The following is an 18,396-nucleotide window of genomic DNA, read 5'->3' on the forward strand; positions in this document are numbered from 1 at the left end:
AAAACTACTTTAGACTTAGGAGAACAGAGAAAGCTTTACAGAAAAAACAGGTATTTAATTCAGGCTTTGGAACGTTCAGTAGAATCTGAACAAGAACCTTATGTAAGGGATTAAAATCACTGATCACATGTGGGAAAAGCATTCCAGGTCTTGGGTCTTCTACACCCATCTATCTATGCATCTAATGGAAATTTATGAATTTTCCATTAATTCACAGACATGGCATTATAGAAATCCAAAAGCAGTGGTTCAACTCTCTACCTTTTCTCAGTTTTCACAGTATTACCTAAATAGAACCAAGGAATATACAAAGAGATCTTCAGGGGAAAGTCAGGGAGATGGCATACACATACTACAGACTTCAAGAAGTTTCTCTTAGAGTTAGAGAAGAAACTTGACTGGGCAAAGAGATGTCCAGATAGCTGGTGAAATGTTATTTCTGGGTGTGTCTGTGAGAGTATTTCTGGAAAAGATGAGCATTAGAATCAGCACACTGAGCAGAGAAGATCTCCCACATCAATGTGGCCGGACATTATCAACTCCACTGAGGGCCTGAATGGAACAAAAAGGTGAAGAAGGGACAAATTTTTTTCTCTTCTTGAGCAGTATCATCCATCTTCTCTTGTCCTTGGCCATGGGTGCTCCTGGTTCCTGAGCCATCAAATTCTGGGACTTACACCAGCAGCACCCACTTCTCAGGACTTGGACTGACGTCCACCACTAGGTTGTCTCCTGTTTCTCCAACCTGAGACAATTATTGTGCAACTTCTCTGCTGCCATAATTGTGTGAACCAATTCTTATCAATAAAGTATTCTCTTATATATCTGTGTCTATCCAATAGATTCTGTTTCTCTGGAGAGCCCTAAAACAGAAAGCTTGCAAAGGCCCAACAAGAGATGTGGGAAATGAGAATAGTAGAACTGCACTGTTCTTCAGCATGGAGAGTTCCTGCCTGGAGGGCAAGAAAAGTCATGGTACATATGGAGAGTATTACAGAGGGATTTTATTCATTAGTCAAGAAGAGCTTCCTCCACTGTCAAAATTGTGCTATTCAACAGGAAACTGGAAAGCAACAAATCTCCTCTGTGACATAATGTGACTTCTGATCGAGTGGACAGTATCACTAGGAAGGTCAGTAGAGCCAGTGTCTATTGGAAGCAGAGGTCAAGTTTCACAGAACATAAAATAAATAAAATCAGTGCCCAGCTCCAAAGCTTTGCCAAATACAAAGAAAAAACCAGACAGAACTTCCTATACTATCCAACCCAATCTAGTCTATATAGCCTGATAGATTGTGTAACCGAGAAAGAAAAAATCATCAAGCTATAAAAGCATACAAGTAGAAAACATGAAGAGATCCCTCACACTCTCTTTCACAAATATTAGGCAAAGATAGAAATAACTTCAATCAAAGCTAATATAATAAAAAAGAAACCAATTTGTGTTCCATGTAAAAATATTACAACATAAAGGAGGAAAGAAAATATAGGATTCAAAATAATGCATCTTAGAAAAATAGTACAGATAACATATATTTTATATTCTCTAGGAAGTTAAAATAGAAAGATAGAATTATATCACAGCAGTCTGTGATACAAAGTTATAGCTTGAGATTAAGAAAAAATAGAAGAAAGCCGATAATGGAAGTGCAGAATTTTAAAGTACATTAGAAAACTAAACATGTGGTATATGTTCATGAATGTACAGAGCTCTAGAATTCAGAATATAAGGAAAGACAATGAAAGCAACCTATATATGGAAGACAGAGGGTAAAGATTCATGATATAAGAAATCGGTTGTTGTGAGAATGAGAAAAGAATAAATGTTATATAATAATCAAAGCCAAATTTGCATATAGCACTCCTGAACTGAAGGAAGAAACAAACCTACTGATATATAAGGTTAAGATAGTTGAGGGCAAATTTCACAGAGAGAAACAAGCAAAATTGGCAAAATAGTGACATAAAACATCAATATATTTGTTATTGTTAAATTTTATTTATTTATATATTTATTTATTTTGTGGGAAAATTATTTTAATTGTTTTTCAAGCACAGTTTTGTGTCTTTTCCTCCCATCCCAGTCCACCCCCCTGTGCTCCCCACCTCCCTCCCATTTAATCAACCTTAGTTATTGTCCATGTGTCCTTTATACATGTTCCTGTAAACCCTTCTTCCCATTTTCCCCTGAAATTCCTCCCCCATCCCCTCTGGTCACTGTCAGCCTGTTCTGTATTTCAGTGTCTTTGGTTATGTTTCGCTTGCTTGTTTGTTTTGTTGTTTAGTTTCCTGTTAAAGGTGAGATTATATGGTATTTGTCTTTCACTGCCTGATTTCTTTCACTCAGCATAATGCTTTCCAGTTCCATTTATGCTGTTGCAAAGGGTAAGAACTCCTTCTTTCTTTCTGCTGCATAGAATTCCATTGTGTAAATGTACCATAGCTTTTTGATTCATTTATTTAATGATGAGCATCTGGGTTGGTTCCAGTTCTTGGCTATTGTAAATTGTGCTGCTATGAACATTGGGGATCATAGGTTCTTTTGGATCGGTGTTTCAGGGTTCTTAGGATATAATACTAGCAGTGAAATTGCTAGGTCAAAAACAAGATCTGTTTTTATTTTTCTGAGAAAATTCCATACTGTTTTCCATAATGGTTGTACCAGTCTGCAATCCCACCAACAGTGAACTAAGGTCCCCTTTTCCCCACACCCTCTCCAACATTTGTTGTTTGTTGCTTTGTTTTTTTTTTTTTTTTTCTTTTTTTTTTTTAAATTTTATTTATTTTTCAAGTACAGTTTTTTTGTCTATTTTTCCCATCCCAGCCTCCCCTACCCCTTGCTCCCCACCTCCCTCCCATTCCCCCCCCCCTTTAGTTCTCGTCCCTGTGTCCTTCCTATTTGTTCCTCCAAATCCCTCCCCCTTTTTCCCCTTAACTTCCCTTCCTTCTCCCCTCTGGTCACTATCCCCTTGTTCTCTATTTCAGTGTCTTTGTTTTTTGGGGTTTTTTTTTTTCTGCTTACTTGTTTGTTTTGTTGTTTAGCTTCCTGTTAAAGGTGAGATCATATGGTATTTGTCTTTCAGCACCTGGCCTATTTCACTCAGCATAATGCTTTCCAGTTCCATCCATGTTGTTGCAAAGGGTAGTAGCTCCTTCTTTCTCTCTGCAGCATAGAATTCCATGGTGTATATGTACCACAATTTTTGGATCCATTCATTTACTGATGGGCACCTAGGTTGCTTCCAACTCTTGGCTATTGTAAATTGTGCTGCTATGAACATTGTGGTGCATAGGTTCTTTGATATTGATGTTTTAGGATTCTTAGGATATAATCCCAGCAGTGGAATTGCTGGGTCAAAAGGCAGGTCGATTTTTATTTTTCTGAGAAAAATCCATACTGTTTTCCATAATGGTTGTACCAGTCTGCACTCCCACCAACAGTGAACTAAGGACCCCGTTTCCCCACAACCCCTCCAACATTTGTTGTTTGTTGCTTTGTTTATGATAGCCATCCTGACTGGTGTAAAGTGGTATCTCATTGTGGTTTTAATTTGCATCTCTCTGATAGCTAATGATATTGAGCATCTCTTCATGTGTCTCTGAATGTTCTGTATGTCCTCCTTGGAGAAGTGTTTGTTCAAGTCCTTTTCCCATTTTCTAATTGGGTTGAGTGTCTTCTTAGAGTGGAGTCGTGTAAGTTCTTTGTATATTTTAGAGATTAAACCTTTGTCTGAGGTATCATTGGCAAATATGTTTTCCCATACAGTTGGTTGTCTTTTTAATTTAATACTGTTTTCTTTAGCCACGCAGAAGCTTTTTATTTTGATGAGATCCCATTTGTTTATTCTTTCCTTTACATTCCTTGCTCTAGGGGACATATCAGTAAAGAAGTTGCTGCGTGAAATATCTGAGATTTTCTTGCCAATGTTCTCCTCTAGGACTTTAATGGTGTTATGACTTACATTTAAGTCTTTTATCCACCTTGAATTTATTTTGGTGTATGGTGTAAGTCTGTGCTCAAGTTTCATTTTTTTGCATGTAGCTGTCCAGTTCTCCCAACACCATTTGTTGAAGAGGCTATCTTTACTCCATTTTATGTTACTGCCCCCTTTGTCGAATATTAATTGACTGTAGAGAGTTGGGTTGATTTCTGGGCTCTCTGTTCTGTTCCATTGGTCTATGTGCCTGTTTTTATGCCAGTACCAGGCTGTTTTGATTACAGTGGCCTTGTAATACAGTTTGATATCAGGTATTGTGATCCCCCCTACTTTGTTCTTCTTTCTCAAAAGAGCAGCTGCTATTCGAGCTCGTTTATGGTTCCATATAAATTTTCGAAGTGTTTGTTCTATGTCTGTGAAATATGCCATTGGTACTTTAATAGGTATTGCATTGAATCTGTATATTGCTTTGGGTAGTATGGACATTTTGATAATGTTAATTCTTCCAATCCATGAACAAGGTATATGTTTCCATTTGTTTGTGTCTTCCTTGATTTCGTTCTTCAGGGCTGTGTAGTTTTCTGCATACAGGTTTTTTACCTCCTTGGTTAGGTTTATTCCCAGATATTTTATTTTTCTTTTTGCTATATCAAATGGGATTTTTCTCTTTATTTCTGCTTCTGCTGATTCACTGTTGGTATACAAAAATGCCTTTGATTTCTGGATATTGACTTTATAACCAGCTGTTTTGCCAAACTCATCAATTAGTTTGAGGAGTTTTTGGGTAGAGTCTATAGGATTTTCCATGTACACTATCATGTCATCTGCAAACAGTGACAGTTTTGTTTCCTCCTTTCCTATTTGGATGCCTTTTATTTCCTTTTCTTGCCTGATCGCTGTGGCTAAAACTTCCAATACTATATTGAATAGAAGTGGTGAAAGTGGACAACCTTGTCTTGTTCCTGATCTTAGTGGAAAAGCTTTTAGTTTTTTCCCGTTGAGTATGATATTGGCTGTAGGTCTCTCATATATGGCCTTTATTATTTTGAGAAATGCTCCTTGTATTCCCACTTTGCTGAGTGTTTTCATCATAAATGGGTGTTGTACCTTATCGAAAGCTTTTTCTGCATCTATTGATATGATCATGTGATTTTTGTCTTTGCTTTTGTTTATATGATGTATTACATTTACTGATTTGCGAATATTGAACCATCCTTGCATTCCTGGGATGAATCCTACTTGATCATGGTGTATGATCTTTTTGATATGTTGTTGGATGCGATTTGCCAATATTTTGTTGAGGATTTTAGCATCTATGTTCATCAGTGATATTGGCCTGAAGTTTTCTTTCTTTGTTGTGTCTCTATCTGGTTTTGGAATTAAGATGATGCTGGCTTCATAAAAAGAATTTGGGAGTTTTCCATTCTTCTGAATTTTTTGAAATAGTCTGTGGAGAATAGGGGTTAGCTCTTCCTTAAATGCTTTGTAGAATTCTCCTGTGAAACCATCTGGTCCGGGGCTTTTGTGTGATGGGAGTTTTTTGACTACTGCTTCAATTTCTTTTGCTGTTATTGGTGAATTTAGATTTTCTGCTTCTTTTTCACTGAGTTTTGGAAGATTGCATTTTTCTAGAAATGTGTCCATTTCCCCTAGGTTTTCAAATTTCTTGGCATACAGTTCTTCATAGTAATTTCTTACAATCTCTTCTATTTCTGTGGTATCAGTTGTAATCTCTCCTTTTTCATTTCTGATTGTGTTTATTTGTGTCCTCTCTCTTCTTTTCTTGATGAGCCTACTTAAAGGCTTGTCTATTTTGTTTATCTTCTCAAAGAACCAACTCCTGGATTCATTGATCCTTAAAATTGTGCTTTTAGTTTCTATGTCATTTAATTCTGCTCTAATCTTGGTTATTTCCTTCCTTCTGCTTGCTCTGGGCTGTCTTTGTTGTTGTTCCTCAAGTTCTTGCAGGCGTAGGGTTAGGTTGTTTGTTTGAAATGTTTCTATATTCTTTAGGTAGGCCTGTATTGCTATAAACTTCCCTCTCAGGACTGCCTTCGCTGTGTCCCATAAGTTTTGGGTTGTTGTGCGATCATTTTCATTTGTTTCCAGAAATGTTTTGATTTCTTCCCTAATTTCATTCTTGACCCATTCATTGTTTAATAGCATACCATTCAGTCTCCATGTTTTTGGGTGCTTTGGGTTTTTTTCTTTGGGGTTGGTTTCTAATTTCAGTCCCTTGTGGTCAGAGAAGATGCTTGCTATGATTTCAATTTTCTTGAATTTGTTGAGGCTCCTTTTGTGTCCTATCATGTGGTCTATCTTTGAGAATGTTCCATGTACATTTGAAAAGAATGTGTATTTAGCTTCTTTGGGATGAAGGGCTCTATATATATCAGTTAAGTCCATTTCATCTAGGGTGTTGTTTAATGCCACAATATCTTTTTTGATAATTTGTTTGGAAGATCTGTCCATTTTTGATAGTGGGGTGTTCAAATCCCCTACTATGATTGTGTTGCTGTCAATATCTTTCTTGAAGTCCTCTAAGATTTTCTTGATATATCTGGGTGCCCCTATGTTTGGTGCATATATGTTTACAATGTTAATGTCTTCTTGTTGGATTCTTCCCTTGAGTATTATGAAATGACCTTCTGGGTCTCTCTTTACAGCCTTTTTTTTGAAGTCTATTTTGTCTGATATGAGAATTGCTACCCCAGCTTTTTTTTCTTGTCCGTTTGCTTGGAAAACTTGTTTCCAGCCTTTCACTTTTAGTCTGTGATGGTCTTTTGTCCTGAGGTGAGTCTCTTGTAGGCAGCATATGTGTGGGTCATGCTTTCTTATCCATTGAGCTATTCTGTGTCTTTTGATTGGAGAATTTAATCCATTTACGTTTAAGGTTATTATTGATAGGTACTTATTCATTGCCATTTTTGTACCTGTGTTCCTCTCTGTCTCCCTCTTATCCTTCCTTCCCTTAAAGCAGTCCTTTTAGTATTTCTTGTAGAGCTGGTTTGGTGGAGGCATATTCTTTTAGACTTCTTTTGTCTTGGAAGCTCTTTATTTGGCCTTCTATCTTGATTGAGAGCCTTGCTGGGTAAAGTAGCCTTGGTTGTAGGCCTCTGGTTCTCATTACTTGAAATATTTCTTGCCATTCTCTTCTTGCTTGAAGTGTTTCCATTGAGAAGTCGGTAGCTAACCTTATTGGGGCTCCCTTGTATGTTATTTCTTTTTTCTCCCTTGCTGCCTTTAAGATTCTCTCTTTGTCTTGGAATTTTGCCATTTTGATGATGATGTGCCTTGAGGTGGGCCTCCTTGGGTTCCTCTTGATTGGGACTCTCTGTGATTCCTGGATTTGTGAGACTTTTTCTCTTATCAAATTAGGAAAATTTTCTCTCATTACTCGTTCAAATACATTTTCTATCCCTTGTTCTTCTTCTTCTCCTTCTGGTATTCCTATTATTCGTATATTATTACGTTTCATATTGTCTTGCATTTCTCTTAATCCCTCTTCATTCTTTCTGAGCCTCTTTTCATTTTCTTGCTCTTTCTGTGAGATGCTTTCTACCCTGTCCTCCAACTCACTAATCCTATCCTCCGCTTCATCTATCCGACTTTGGAAACTTTCTACTGTGTACTTCAATTCGGAAATTGTATTCTTCATTTCCTCTTGTCTCTTGCTGATGGTTTCCATTTCCTTTTTGATGTTGCTGTAGTTTGCAGAGAGATCATTATAATTTCCCTGTAGTTTCTGGTAGCTCACTGTGAGCTCTTTGAGCTCTTTGAACTTCGTAATAACCAGTGCTTTGAATTCACTGTCTGATAGTTGATCAGCGTCTATTTCATCTAACATTCTTTCTGAAGTTTCTGCTTTTTCTTTCATTTGGGGATTGTTTCTTTGTCTTCCCATTGTTTGAGACTCTTCTTGTTAGTCTCTGCTTCCAAAATTGATCTGTTCTGAAACACTGGTTTTATGGTGTAAACTTCTGTGGTATGTTCCTTGTGAAGTTCAGTGGTACAGACTCCTTGAAGTTTCTTGATGTTCTTCGTCTCCACCTACACTCACGCTGGTCCTCGCACTGGTCTCTGCGTTGGTCGCCTACCACTGCTGAATGTCCCGGCTCTAGTAGCCGCCTCCTCAAGCACCCAGGCCCGTTACTAGGGCAGTGGCACAGAGGCTGGGAATGTCCTGGCTCCCGTATCTGGCTCTCTCTGCCGCCCAGGGCCGTCACAGGGGCTTGAGTGTCCTGGTTTCCGTACCTGACTCCCCCGGCGTCTAGTCCTGTCTCTATGGCAGTGGCACAGAGGCTTAGAAAGTCCCAACTCCCGTACCTGATTCCCCAGTGTCCAATCCCCTTGCTATGGCAGCAGCACAGGGGTTGTGACCCTCCCAGTTCCCGTAGAGGGATCCTCTGCCACCCCGGGCTGTCTCAGGGGTTTGGAGTGTCCAGGCTTCCGTACCTGACTCCCCCGACGTCCAGTCCCGTCGCTATGGCAGCGGCACAGGATTTGAGAGCTTCCCGGCTCCCGTAGCTGGCTCCTCAGCTGCGTCACAGGGGCTTGGAGAGTCCCAGCTTCCGTACCTGACTCCCCGACGTCCAGTCCCGTCGCTATGGCAGCGGCACAGGATTTGAGATCTTCCCGGCTCCCGTAGCTGTCTCCTCAGCTGCGTCACAGGGGTTTGGAGAGTCCCGACTTCCGTACCTGACTCCCCGGCGTCCAGTCCTGTCGCTATGGCAGCGGCCCAGGATTTGAGATCTTCCCGGCTCCCGTAGCTGTCTCCTCAGCTGGGTCACAGGGGTTTGGAGAGTCCCGGCTTCCGTACCTCACTCCCCGGCATCCAGTCCTGTCGCTATGGCAGCGGCACAGGATTTGAGAGCTTCCCGGCTCCCGTAGCTGGCTCCTCAGCTGCGTCACAGGGGTTTGGAGAGTCCCGACTTCCGTACCTGACTCCCCGGCGTCCAGTCCTGTCGCTATGGCAGCGGCCCAGGATTTGAGATCTTCCCGGCTCCCGTAGCTGTCTCCTCAGCTGCGTCACAGGGGTTTGGAGTGTCCGGGCTTCCGTACCTGACTCCCCAGCGTCCAGTCCTGTCGCTATGGCAGCGGCCCAGGATTTGAGAGCTTCCCGGCTCCGGTAGCTGGCTCCTCAGGGTCCAGGCCTGTCTCTATGGCGGCGTCACAGGGGCCTTTGGTGTCCCAGCTCCTGCAACTGACCCTTCCGTTGCCCAGGCTAGTAGCTATGGCATCGGCACAAGGGTGTCCCCGCTCTGGTTCCTGACTCCTCTGTCTCCCAGGACCGTCACAGGGGCTTGGAGTGTCCGGCTTCCGTACCTGAGGCCCCGGCTCCCAGGCCTGTTGCTCTGGCGGCAGTACAGGGGCCGCGTGAGACCCAGCTCCGGTAGCTGACTCTGCCGCCGTCTGGTGTTTCAGCGTCGGTCACAATCTCTGGTCTTTTAATTTCATAAATGCTGGGTAACCGATGGTTTATTGTGCTGTTTCTCCATAGATCTGCCAGGATTTTCACCCATGAGTACAGGAGCTAGTATCCGCTCCATCTTACTCCGTCGCCATCTTCCCAGCATCCTCTGTTGCTTTGTTTATGATAGCCATTCTGACAGGTGTTAAAGTGGTATCTCATTGTGGTTTTAATTTGCATCTCTCTGATAGCTAGCGATATTGAAAATCTTTTCATGTGTCTCTGGATCCTCTGTAAGTCCTCCTTGGAGAAGAGTCTGTCCAAGTCCTTTGCTCACTTTTTAATTCAGTTGCTTGTCTTCTTAGAGTGGAATTGTGTGAGTTCTTTGTATGTTTTGGAGATTAAACCCTTGTCTGAGGTATGACTGGCAAATATGTTTTCCTATACTATTGGTCCTCTTTATATTTTTAAAAAATTTTTATTTAGTTATTTTTCAAATACATTTTTTGTCTATTTCTCCCATCCCACCCGCCCGGTCCTCCCCACCTCCCTCCCATTTCCTCCCCCCCCCCCAGTCCTCATCCCTGTGTTTTTCATACTTGTTCCTCAAAATCCCTGCCCTTTTTCCCCCTTAAATTCCCTTCTCTCTCCCCTCTGGTCACTGCCCACTTGTTCTCTATTTCAGTGTCTTTGTTTTTATTCTGCTTGCTTGTTTGTTTTGTTGTTTAGCTTCCTGTTAAAGGTGAGATCGTATGGTATTTGTCTTTCAACACCTGGCCTATTTCACTCAGCATAATGCTTTCCAGTTCCATCCATGTTGTTGCAAAGGGTAGTAGCTTCTTCTTTCTCTCTGCTGCATAGAATTCCACTGTGTAAATGTACCACAATTTTTTGATCCATTCATTTACTGATGGGCACCTAGGTTGCTTCCAGCACTTGGCTATTGTAAATTGTGCTGCTATGAACATTGTGGTGCATAGGTTCTTTGATATTGATGTTTTAGGATTCTTAGGATAAAATCCTAGCAGTGGAATTGCTGGGTCAAAAGGCAGGTGGATTTTTATTTTTCTGAGAAAATTCCATACTGTTTTCCATAATGGTTGTACCAGTCTGCAATCCCAGCAACAGTGAACTAAGGACCCCTTTTCCCCACACCCTCTCCAACATTTGTTGTTTGTTGCTTTGTTTATGATAGCCATCCTGACTGGTGTAAAGTGGTATCTCATTGTGGTTTTAATTTGCATCTCTCTGATAGCTAACGATATTGAGCATCTCTTCATGTGTCTCTGGATATTCTGTATGTCCTTCTTGGAGAAGTGCCTGTTCAAGTCCTTTTCCCATTTTTTAATTGGATTAGATGTTATTTTATTGATTATGCCATTACAGTTCTATTTCCCCCTTCATCCCCCTCCACCATGCATGCTCCCTCCCCCACCATTCCCCCCTTTAGTTTATGACCACGTGTCTCAAGTTCTTTAGATTCTATATTTCCCATACTATTCTTGCCCTCCCCCAATCTATTTTCTACCTACCATCCTTGCTACTTATTTTCTGTACCTTCTCCCCCCTTCTCCTTCTCCCACTCCCCTGTTGCTAACCCTTCATATGATCTCCATTTCTATGGTTCAGCTCCTGATCTAGCTGTCCTCTTAGTTTGTTTTTGTTTTAGGTGTGGTTCTTACTAACTGTGAGTTTGCTGTCCTTTCACTGTTCATCTTTTTTATCTTCTTTTTCTTAGGTAAGTCCCTTTAACATTTCATATAGTAAGGGCTTGGTGATGATGAACTCTTTGAATTTGATCTTATCTGAGAAGCACTTTATCTGTCCTTCCATTCTAAATGAAAGCTTTGCTGGATAGAGCAATCTTGGATGTAGGTCTCTGGATTTCATGACTTGGAATACCTCTTTCCAGCCCCTTCTTGCCTAGAAGGTCTCTTTTGAGAAATCCACTGACAGTCTGATGGGAACTCTTTTGTAGATGACTGTCCCCTTAGCTCTTGCTGCTTCTAGGATTCTCTCCTTCATTTTAATCTTGGCTAATATAATTATGATGTGCCTTGGTGTGTTTCTTCTTGGGTCCAACTTCTTCAGGACTCTCTGAGCTTCCTGGATTTCCTGGAAGTTTATTTACTTTGCCAGAATTGGGGAAATTCTCCTTTATTATTTGTTCAAATAAGTTTTCCACTTGTTGCTGTTCCTCTTCCCCTTCTGGTACCCCTATAATTCTGATGTTGGAATGTTTAAAGATGTCCTGAAGGTTCCTAAGCCTCTCCTCATTTTCTTTTGAATTTTTGTTTCTTCATCCTTTTCTGTTTGGTCATTTTTTTCCTCTTCCTGGTCCACTCCTTTGATTTGAGTCCCAGTTTCCTTTCCACTACTGTTGGTTTCCTGTGCATTTCCCTTCATTTCAGTTAGTTTAGCCTTCATATATTCCTCTAATTTGTGATTAAAATCAACCAGTTCTGTGAGCATCCTGATGACCAGTGTTTTGAACTGTGCATCTGAAAGTTTTGCTATTTCTTAGTCACTTATATTTATGGGCTTTGAGATATTCTTTGAGCCATTTTTGGTTTGTTCTCACCCATTAATTATGAGGAGGGGAGCCTTAGGGGTGGGGCAGGCCTCCAGGGAGGGTCGCTGGGTTATGACCCGTATGTGGGGGCAGGGTCAGAGTGGGGAAACTGCAGCCCCTCTGCTGCCTCTAGCTGCTGGGGCCTGCTGCGTTCCATTGTCTCAGCACCCACTTCCTCGCTGGTCTATCTGTGCATGAGTGCAGGACCACAGTCAACTCGCCACCCAGAACCCTCGCTGGGTACCCCGGTTGCTCACTGGGTCTCTCACTGGGTCGCTCACTAGGCGCTCACTGGGTCTGCCTGTTGCAACCCCATGCCTGGGATCCCCACGCCTGAGTCCATCTGACTGAGTTTTCCTGTGCAACCCTGCTCCGCAAGCTGTTGGTTTCGCCCCTCTAACTGGTCAGGCTGAAGAATTTGTTGTTATCAGACTTCCAAAAAATTCAATTTTCTGTGTTCTGGCTGTGTTTTCTGTTGCTAATATTTTGTTGTCTCTCAACTTGGTTGTGTGAGAAAGCACAGCGTCTCCACCTATGCCTCCGTCTTGGTGGAAGTCATGTGGTCAATCTTCGAAAATGTTCCATATGCATTTAAAAAGGATGTGTATTTAGCTTGTTTGGGATGAAGGACTCTATATATATATCAGTTAAGTCTATTTCATCTAGGGCATTGTTCAATCTGACAATATCTTTGTTGATATTTTGTTTGAAAGATCTGTCCATTTTTGACAGTGGTGTGTTGAAATTCTCTACTATAATTGTGTTGCCGTCAATATCTTTCTTGACGTTCTCTAAGATTTTCTTTATGTATTTGGGTGCTCCTATGTTGGGTGCATATATATTTACAATGCTTATGTCTTCTTGGTGGATTCTTCCCTTGAGTATTATGAAATGACCTTCCAGGTCTCTCTTTATGGCCTCTTTTTTAAAGTGTATTTTGTCTGATATGAGTACTGCTACCCTAGCTTTCTTTTCCTGTCCATTTGCTTGGAAAATTTGTTTCCAGCCTTTCACTTTCATTTCATGTAGGTCTTTTGTCCTGAGGTAGGTCTCTTGTAGGCAGCACATGTGTGGGTCATGCTTTCTTATTCATTCAGCTATTCTATTTCTTCTGATTGGAGCATTTAATTTATTTATGTTTAAAGTTGTTATTGATAGGTGCTTATTCATTGCCATTTTTGTACCTGTGTTCCTCTCTGTCTCCCTCTTTTCCTTCCTTTCCTTAAAGCAGTCCTTTTTAGCATCTCTTGCAGAGCTGGTTTGGTGGTGGTGTATTCTTTTAGACTTCTTTTGTCTAGAAAGCTCTTTATTTAGCCTTCTGTCTTGATTGAGAGACTTGCATCATAAAGTAGCCTTGGTTGCAGGCCTCTGGTTCTCATTACTAGAATATTCTTTGCCATTCTCTTCTTGCTTGGAGTGTTTCCATTTTGAAGTCAGTTGCTAACTTTATTGGGGCTCCCTTGTATGTTACTTCCTGTTTTTCACTTGATTCCTTTAAGATTCTCTTTTTGCCATGGAATTTTGCCATTTTAATGATGATGTGTCTTGAAGTGGGCTTCTTTGGGTTCCTCTTGATTTGGAGTCTCTGTGTTTCCTGGATTTGTGTCACATTTTTCTCATCAAATTAAAAAACTTTTTAATCATTACTTTTTCAAATAGGTTTTCTATCCCTTGCTCTTCCTTCATCTTCTCCTTCAGGCATCCCTATTGTATGGATATTATTACATTTCATATTGTCTTGCATTTCTCTTAATCCCTCTTTATTCTTTCAGAGCCTCTTTCCTTTTCTTGGTCTTTCTGGGTGTTTTTATCTGCTTTATCTGCTAGCTCATTGAGCACATCTTCTGCTTCATGGATCCTGCTTTTGATTCTTTCTACTGTGTTCTTCAGTCCAGAAATTGTATTCTTCATTTCCTCTGGGCTGTTGTTGATAGTTTCTGTTTTATTTTTCATATTGATATATTTTGCAGTGAGGTCATTGTAGTTTCCCTGTATTTTCTGGTAATTTGCTGTGAGCTCATGGGGCTTCCTGATAACCATTGCTTTGAACTCAATATCTGATAGTTGAGTTGCCTCTATTTCATTTAGCATTCTTTCTGAGGCTTCCATTTTTCCTTTCATTTTGGGGTTGTTTCTTTATCTTTTCATTGTTTGTGAGACTTTTATGTTAGCCTCAGATTCTTAAATTGATCTGTTCTGGGTCCCTAGGTTTATGGTGTGAAGTTTTGTGGTAGAATATTTATCAGATTCAGTAGTGCAGTCTCCTTCGGGTATCCTGGTGTCCACTGCTTCCATCTACTATTTTCTGTGATCAGTTGGAGGGGTAAGGCAAAATCATTTAAGACAGCGAGAGGGTATTCCATGTTACTTACAATGGCAGCCAGTAAAGAAGAGATAAGAGATCCTTTGGCCATGTATAGTGTTAACCGTGATTTCCACCCAACTAGCCACCTTTTAGAAAGGATGGAATAAGGAGTAAGACTCTTGTTAGGGAGGGAAGGATTGTGAATTGAATCTAGAAAGCAGTGAGGTTGTGGGAGGTCAGATTCTGAGGTAAGGTGAGAGTAAAGGATAGTAAATAGATATGGTGAGAGAATAGAGTTAACCACTACAGTAATAGAGTTCAGGAAGCTGTGAACTGGGCTAAGATTTGAGAGGGGTGTTGTGTAGTATTTACAATAGTATGGAACAGCTATTATTTACAATAATATTAGAGAAACAATCATATGACAGACTCTATGACCTCTGGATAACAAAAATAGGGAGTATAGGACCTTCAGTAGTGTGCTAATGGAACACAGGTGAAGTGAAGGACAGTAAATTAGCCATACACTATGAATGAGAGGATGAGAGGACAGGGGAAACTTGCCAAATGATACAATATATCCAGCCCAGCAAATCATACTATACAGAAAGAAGAGGAATACAGAAATACTATTAAAATAAAATGTGTATAAATAATGAAAAATAATAATACACATATGTATTATTATTATGTATTATTATATAAATAATAATAATACAATATATTTATTGCAGGTTCTCAGCAAAGTGAAATTTGTCGCACTGTCTCAGCTGTTGTGGTGCCCCTTCTTTGGGTCTAACTGGTCTTTTCACAGTTCTTCGCATTTTTTTGGTCTCAGTTTTAGTTATTAAAAAAATAGAAAAAAAGCAGAAGGAGGAAGGAAGAAGAGATAAAATTGGAAAGAAAGAAAGAAAGGATGAAACAAGGAAGAAGAGAAAAAATGAATTGAAATATAAAACATAAGAAAAATTAAAAAAATATTTAAAATAAAATAAAATAAAAACTTGGTTTCAAAGTGGCCAAACTGGTTTTTCTGGTGTTTCAGGCTGCAGCAGGCTGAGGGCAGATTGGTATGGCTTTTCTTCCTTACAGTTCTGCACTCAGCCTGAGTGCTCTTTCAGGAGCTAGCCTGGGGCCCTTCCTGGTCACCTTGGGTGTGGGATCCAGGCCTTCCTGAATGTGCATGTTCCCTAGGGTTACTGCTGTGGGCTGGGGTGTGGGTGTGGGCTTGCTCTAGGCCAGGCTGCCTCAGTCCTGCGAGGGTGCACCCTTCCCAGTGCTATGGGTTTGCTCAGGGTTTCTGTACAACCTTCTGAGCAATCTCAGGATCTCTGCCTGGTTGGGTGGCAGAGAGGCTGGAGTGATTGCTGCAGGAGAATTCCCCTAACAGTGTCTCTCTTTTCACTTTTTCTTTTTGAGAAATTCCTCCTACTCAATCTTGCCACTCCATACAGAGGCCTTGCCTCTCCCACAGCCCAATTTTCCAGCCAGACCTGTGACTATGGGGGTCAGTGTCCATCACTATGTGACACTCAACTTTCCCAAGCTAAGGACCAGCAGACTATGCGGGTGATCACAGTGCCTGTGTGTTTGCCTCTTTATCCTTATTCCCCTCTCTGCAACTTTAAGCAACCAGGTCTCTCCCGGTGCTGCTCAAATCCTGCTTGCCTGGGGAGGGAGAGAGGGAGCAGTTGACTAGGCTATCTCCCAGGGACTCTGTGGCAGCGCCCACCAGCACCCCCCAAGGGCTCTATGGCAGATCCTGTGGCTGGCACCAGGCCTCTGCAGTTACAGCAGCCCTCATCCCTGAGCTGGTCCTGGGACCTTATTGTCCTGAAGCTCTCTCCTTACCATCTATAATCCTTGGTCTCTTATTTTCATATCTGAGCTGTTTGCTCTGCTCCTCCCTAGATCAGCTAGGTTTTTCTCCCGTGTGTAGGGGGAAGTGGAATCTGCTCCCTCCTACCGCATCACCATCTTCTTTAGTCACAAAGTCGATATTCAGAAACCGAGGGCATTTTTGTACACCCACAACGAACTATCAGACACAGAAATGAGGAAAAACATCTCATTTGCTATAGCAAGAAGAAAAATAAAGTGCCTGGGAATAAACCTAACCAAGGAGGTAAAAGACCTGTAGTCAGAAAACTACACAAAACTGAAGAAAGAAGATACAAATAAATGGAAGCGTATATCCTGTTCATGGATTGGAAGAGTTAACATCATTAAAATGTCCATACCACCTAAAGCAATTTATAGAGTCAATGAAATCTCTATTAAAATACCAATGGCAGATTTCACAAATCTAGAACAAATATTTAAAAAAATTATATGGAACCAAAAAAGACCCCAAATAGCCTCGACAATCTTAAGAAAGAAAACAAAGGAGGAGGGATCACAATATCTGACATCAAACTATACTACAAGGCCACTGTAATCAAAAGAGCCTGGTACTGGCATAAGAACAGACACAGATTAATAGAACATAATGGAGAGCCCAGAAATAAACCAAGTCTCTATGGTCAATTAATACTTGACAAAGGGGACAAAAACATAAAATGGAGTAAAATAGCCTCTTTAATAAATGATGTTGGGAGAACTGGATGGGTATGTGCAAAAAAATGAACTTAGACCACCATATACCAGGACAAACTCAAGATGGATGACAGCTTAAGTCATGACACCATAAAAGTCCTAGAGAAAATATAGGCAGTAAAATTTCAGACATCCCACACAATCGCATTTTTACCAGTATATCTCCTAGGACAAGGGAAATAAAAGAAAAAATAAACAAATGAAACTACATCAAAATACAAAGCTTTTGCATGGCTAAAGAAAACAACATCAAAATGAAAAGGCAACAGACCATATGGGAAAACATATTTGCCAGTCATATCTCAAACAAGGGTTTGATCTCCAAAATATGTAAAGAACTCATACAACTCAATACCAGGTAGACAATCCAGTTAAAAAATGGGCAAAGGACCTTAACAGACACTTTTCCAAGGAGGACATACAGAGGGCTCAGAGACATATGAAAGGATGCTCAGCATCACTACCACCAGAGAGATGCAAATTAAATCCACAATGCGATACTACTTCACACCAGTCAGAATGGCCATCATAAACAAATCAACAAACAAGTGCTGGCAAGGTTGTGAAGAAAAGGGAACCCTAGTGCACTCCTGGTGGGAATGAAGACTGGCACAGCCACTGTAGAAAACAGTATGGAATTTCTTCTGAAAACTAAAAATGAATCTGCCTTTTTTTGTTTGTTTGTTTGTTTTGAAATTTTATTTAGTTATTTTTCAAGTACATTTTTTTGTCTATTTCTCCCATCCCAGCCCACCCTGCCCTGTCTCCCCACCTCCCTCCCATTTCCTCCCCTCCCCAGTCCTCATCCCTGTGTCTTTCACACTTGTTCCTCAAAATCCCTCCCAATTTTTCCCCTTAAATTCCCTTCCCTCTCCCCTCTGGTCACTGCCCACTTGTTCTCTATTTCAGTGTTTTTGTTTTTATTCTGTTTGCTTGTTTGTTTTGTTGTTTAGCTTCCTGTTAAAGGTGAGATCATATGATATTTGTCTTTCAATGCCTGGCCTATTTCACTCAGCATAATGCCTTCCAGTTCCATCCATGTTGTTGCAAAGGGTAGTAGCTTCTTCTTTCTCTCTGCTGCATAGAATTCCATTGTGTATATGTACCACAATTTTTTGTGGATCTGCCTTTTGACCCAGTGATTAATCTTGTGGGGATTATACCCTAAGAATCCCAAAAACACCAATTAAAAGAACTTATGTACCCCTATGTTCATAGTAGCATTATTTATAATAGACAAGTACTGGAAACAGCCTAAGTGCCCATTACTGGGCACTTAGTAAATGAGTGGATCAAAAAATGTGGTACATTTACACAATGGAATTCTATGCAGCAGAAGAAAGAAGGAATTCCTACCTTTTGTGACAGTATAGATGGAACTGGAGAGCATTATGCTAAGTGAAATATAATCCAGGCAGAGAAAGACAAATACCATATGATCTCACCTGTAAGGGGAACCTAATAAACAAAAGAAACAAAGGAGCAAAATAGATCCAGAGGCATGAAAGTAAAAGACAGACTGACAGCAACCAGAGGGGAGGTGAAAAGAATATAAGGATGGAAAAAAGGGGAAGGG

The sequence above is a fragment of the Artibeus jamaicensis genome, unplaced genomic scaffold (genome assembly GCF_021234435.1).
Source record: "Artibeus jamaicensis isolate MK-2021 breed Jamaican fruit bat unplaced genomic scaffold, CSHL_Jam_final contig_700, whole genome shotgun sequence".
Classification (NCBI taxonomy): Eukaryota; Metazoa; Chordata; class Mammalia; order Chiroptera; family Phyllostomidae; genus Artibeus; species Artibeus jamaicensis.